We start from the raw sequence: 5,517 nt of genomic DNA, 5'->3' as shown, positions 1-5,517 counted from the left end.
AGTTGGTACTGGCTCAATGGCACCTAACAACAATAGGTCCTGGTGCAGCACTGTAGTAGAAGGAGTAGACTTACAACTGCAAGGTCAGAAGTTCAAGCCCACTAGCCACTCGAAAGCCCCATACAGGGTCCGTATGAGTTGGAATCAGCTCAACAGCATATAATAATAACAACAATGGGACAAAAGAAAGAAGAGGCAGACAACTTTTGAAAGGATAGCCACTGAAAATCTTATGAATAACAGCTGAACCAGAAGATGAGTGCCTCAGGTTGGAAGGCACTCAAAATATTATTGGGGAAGAGCTGCCTCCTCAGAGTAGAGTTGACTTTAATGAGGTGGGTGGAGTAAATCATTTGAGACTTCCATTTGCCAATGATGAGCAACTCAAAATGAGGAAAAATAGCTGCAAACATCCATTCGTAGTTGGATTGTGGAATGTATGAAGTAAGAATCTAGGAACATTTGAAGTCATCAAAAACTAATTGGGGCTGTTTAAAGATGGCGATGGAGGAACCCCAGCAGCAGAAACAGGAGCCGCTGGGCAGTGACTCTGAAGGTGTTAACTGTCTGGCCTATGATGAAGCCATCATGGTTCAGCAGGACTGCATTCAGCAAGAGATTGCTGTGCAGAACCCTCTGGTCTCAGAGCAGCTGGAAGTCTCGGTCCTATAAAATGAGTATGCTGAGGATGTCAACATCTATCAACAGAATATCAAAGATCTCCACAGAAAATACTCATACATCTGGAAGATCAGACCCGATGGGAACTGCTTCTATCAAGCATTTGGATTCTCCCATCTGGAGGCACTGCTGGAGAACAGCAAGGATTTGCAGCAGTTCAAGGCTGTGTCTGCCAAGAGTAAAGAGGACTTGGTGTCCCAGGGTTTCACTGAGATCACAGTTGAGGATTTCCATAGCACGTTCATGGATCTGATGGAGCAGGTGGAGAAGCAGACCCCCGTTACTGACCTGCTGGCCTCCTTCAATGACCAGAGCATCTCAGACTACTTGGTGGTCTACCTGTGGCTGCTTACCCCGGGCTTCTTGCAATGCAACAGCAAGCTCTTCGAGCACTTCATCTAGTGTGGGAGGACCTTCAAGGAGTTCTGCCAGCAGGAGGTGGGGCCCCTGTGCAAGGAGAGTGACAACATCCACATCATCGCACTGGGCCAGGCCCTCAGTGTCTCCATCCAGGTGGAGTACATGGACCGTGGAGAGGGTGGCACCACCAACCCACATGTCTTCCTTGAGGGCTCAGAGCCCAAGGTCTACCTTCTCTACCGGCTGGGCCATTATGACATTCTCTACAAATAAGGCCAGCTGCCCACCTGCCACTGCCCTTCCTGATGCCAGGTACCAGTCACGTACACAGGTTTTTTGTGGTTGTAAATGCTCATATTTCATTTCCCCTTTTTTTCATTCACACCACCTTCCATGTTTTATTAAAGGGGATACTGGTGGTGAAAACAAAACAAAAAAAACCCCAAACAACTAATTAGAACACATAACGATCAATATTCTAGGTATTGAGCTGAAATGATTTGGTGTTGGTCATTATGAATCAGAAAGACATATGGCTTACTATGCAGGAAATGACAAGTTGAAGAGGAATGGCATGACATTCATCATCAAAAAGAGTATTTCAAGATCTATTTTGAGGTACAATATTGTCTGTGATCAGATAGTATCCAAAAGAATACAAGGAGTGCTGGTGTGGCACTATAGGATAAGTACTGGACTGCTAACCACAAAGTCAGCAGTTCAAAACCATCAGTTGCTCCTCCCTATATAGGGTGGCTATAAGTTGAAACCAACTTAATGGCACTTAGCAAAAATAATACAAGGAAGATGAATTAATATGACTTGTTCAAATTTACACAGTAACCACTAAAACCAATGATGAAGAAATTGAGGAATTCTACCAAATTTGTCAGTCTGAAATTGATCAAACTTTCAATCAAGATGCATTGGTAATTACTGGCGATTGCAAGTGAGCATTGAAAACAAAGAGGAAGGATTGGAGGTTGGAAAATATGTGGTGACAGAAACCATGCTACAGAGAAAAATGACTTCTTCATTACAAATACATTTTTTCAACAACATAAATGGCAGCTATATATGTGGAACTCATCAGATGGAACACACAGGAATAAAATCAAAGATATCTGTGAATACAGATGATAGAAAAGCTAAATATTATCAGCCAAAACAGGCCAAGAGCCGACTTTGGAAAAGATTATCAATTTTTCATATGCAAGTTCAGGTTGATGCTGAAGAAAGTTAAAACAATTCCATAAGAGTCAACATATGACTTTGCGTATATCCCACTGAATTTAGAGACTATCTCAAGAACAATCTTGAGATGCATAAGACAGTAATGATCCAAGACCAGAGGAGTTGTGAGATGACAGCAAGAGGATCATACATGAAGAAAGAAGAAAAAATAAAAAGACATGAAAGAAAGATGTTAGAAGAGACTCTGAAACTTGCTCTTGAATGTAGTGGAGCTAAAATGACTTGAAGAAATAATGAAGTAAAAGAGCTGAACAGAACATTTCAAAGGGCAGTTCAAGAAGATAAAGTAAAGTATTATAATGAAATGTTCAAAGATCTGGAGTTAGGAAATCAAAGCAGAAAAATAGGCTCACCACTTCTCAAGCTGAAAGAACTGAAGCAACAATTCAAGCCTTGACTTTCAATATCAAAGAACTCTATGAATGAAATATTGAATGATGCAGAAAGTATATGGAACGAATACATAGTCATTGTACCAAAAAGAAATGGTTGGTGTTCAATCATTTCATGAAGTAACATATGATGAGGAGATAATGATACTGAAGCAAGAAGTCCAAGGTGCACTAAAGGCACTGGCAAAGAACAAGGCCCTAGGAATTAATGGAATACAAATTGAATATTTTTCAACAAACTGATGCAGCATTGGAGTAACTCACTCATCTATGCCAAGAAATTTGAAAGACAATTACCTGGCTAACTGACTGGAAGAGATTCATATGTGTGCCCATTCCAAAGAGAGTTGACCCAGTGGAATGCAGAAATCATCGAACAATATCATTTATATCACATGGAAGTAAAATTTTGTTAAAGATATTTAAAAAACAGCTGCAACATTACATTAACAGGGAACTGTCATAGGTTTAAGCCAGATTCAGATGAGGATATGGCATGAGTGACATCATTGCTGATGTCAGATGGATCTTGGATGAAAGCAGAGAATACCAGAAAGATGTTTACCTGAGCTTTATTGACTACGCAAAGGCTTTTGACTGTGTGGGTCATGACAAGCTATGGACAACATTGAGAAGTATGAGTATTCCAGAACACTTAATTGTGCTGATGAGGAACCTGTACATAGACCAAAATGCAATTGTTGGTACAGAACAAGGGGACACTGAATGATTTAAAATCAGGAAAGGTATATGCCAGAGTTATATTATTTCACCATATTTATCCAATCTGTATGCTAAACAAATAATCTGAAAAGCTGGATTACATGAAGAAAATGGCATAAAGATTGGACGAAGACTCATTAACAATCTGCAATAAGCAGATGATACAACCTTGCTTGCTGAAAGTGAAGAGGACTTCAAATACTTACTGATGAAGATTAAAGACCACATTCTTCAGTATGGCTGCACCTCAGTGTAAAGAACACAAAAGTCCTCACCACTGCATCAATAAATAAAATTATGATACTTGGAGAAAAGATTGAAGTTGTCAAAGAGTTCACTTTGCTTGGCTCCACTATTAGCACTTATGGAAACAGCAGTCAAGAAATCAAACTAAGCATACCTGCTGCATAATACCTCATCAGTGTTCAAGAACAAAGATGTCAGTTTGAGGACTAAGGTGCACCTGGCCCCGCCATGGCATTTTCAATAGCCTAATATGCAAATGGAGTCCTGGTGTGGCGCTGTGGGTTAATGCGCCAGACTTCAAAGCCATTTGAACTGCAAAGTTGGTGGTTCAAGCTCACCAGCTGCTCCTTGGAAACCCTATACAGGGTCGTTATGGGTCGGAATTAACTCAACGGCACTTAACAACAACGATACGCAAGTGAAAGTTAGATAACAAATAAGGAAGAATTGACAGAATTAATATACTTCTTCAACACCATAACTTGAATGCATAGAAGAATTGATGCATTTGAGTTATGGTGTTGAAGAAGAATATCAAAAGTACCATGGTCTGCCAGAAGAACAAATAAATCTGCACTGAAACAAGTACAGCTAGAGAGCCCCTTAGAAGCCAGGATGGCCAGACTTCATCTCTCATACTTTGAACATAATAACAGTAGGGACCAGTGCGTAGAGAAGAACATCATGCTAGGTAAAGTGGAGGGTCAGTGATGGATTGGCACAGTGGTAGCAGCAATGGGTTCAAGCTTAATGACGATTATGAGGATGGCACAGGATGGACAGTGTTTAGTTCTGTTGTGCCTAAGATCACTATGAGTCAGAACCAATGTGACAGCACCTAACAACAACAAAATGGAATGGAAAAAATCTGTTTTGGAAGAAATACTGTTCAACTATTCCTTGGAAGTGACAAAGGTGAGACCTTTTTTTTTGTTTTTCTCTTGTACTTTGGACATGTTGTCTGGAGGGACCAGGGACCCTGGAGAATCGTGTTTGGTAAAGTGATTGGTCCGTGATAAAGAGGAAACCCCTCAAAGGGATGGCCTCACACAGTGGCAAAAGTAATGGGATCAAAGGTAACAACTATTGTGAGGATGGCACAGGACATGGCAGAGGTTTGTTCTGTGGTATATGAGGTAGCTGTTAGTGGAGTTGATTCAACAGCACCTACCAACACCAACAACATGGGACAAGGAGAAAAATTGTCACTGCATCCCATAATGCTTCTTTGATGTTATTGTGTCCCTACTGTAGTCCAGCCTCCACATCCTTGATACAGTTAGTCTTTGGTGCAGAATGGGATGAGACAATGCCTTCCAGCAGTTGCTGCATATGTGATTTGTCCATGCAGTGTCTCTCCTGCTTCCACTTCTGACATTTTCCCTGTACACTCAAGCCACATGGGTGAACAGTGTAGTGACATTATTATTTCAATTTTTTGTCCTTTTGAACACGCTGTTTATTCTGCCTGGTAGGAACCCTCTAGCATATATGGTTAAAGCAATACACTGTATGACAGGTGTTTAAAGTACAGTTAAAAAAAAAAGAGTGTGACTGGTAGACTTTGAGACAAGTAGAGTGGTGGTCAAGGATGGTACTTTTATTCATATGCAACTTTCCCAAGCAACCGAAAATCCCAGGCCTGGTCTCAGACAAGAAGACAAATGAGTCCCTTGTGTTAGGATCTGGCCAAGTCTCTACATTGTTGGCTCACTGCTAGGTATACATAAGAGGCCATCAGTGTGTCTAGAAGGGCCAAGAAAAGGGACAGCAGGGAGCCCCAGAGAGAAAGAACTCAAGCCCTCTCCCCTCTGTTGGGACTTCCCTCCTTAGGAATATAAGTAAGTTGTCACTTGCGTCC

The 5,517-nt window shown here is 41.1% G+C and overlaps 1 pseudogene; it reads left to right on the top strand.

Moving 5' to 3' along the window:
* Window positions 1–495: 495 nt before the first annotated feature.
* LOC102820379 lies at window positions 496–1,314 on the top strand (annotated as a pseudogene).
* Window positions 1,315–5,517: the final 4,203 nt, after the last annotated feature.

Source organism: Chrysochloris asiatica, unplaced genomic scaffold (assembly GCF_000296735.1).
Source record: "Chrysochloris asiatica unplaced genomic scaffold, ChrAsi1.0 scaffold00048, whole genome shotgun sequence".
Taxonomy (NCBI): Eukaryota; Metazoa; Chordata; class Mammalia; order Afrosoricida; family Chrysochloridae; genus Chrysochloris; species Chrysochloris asiatica.
Note: the sequence above shows the minus strand (reverse complement) of the source record. Positions and strands in the feature narration are given on the sequence as shown.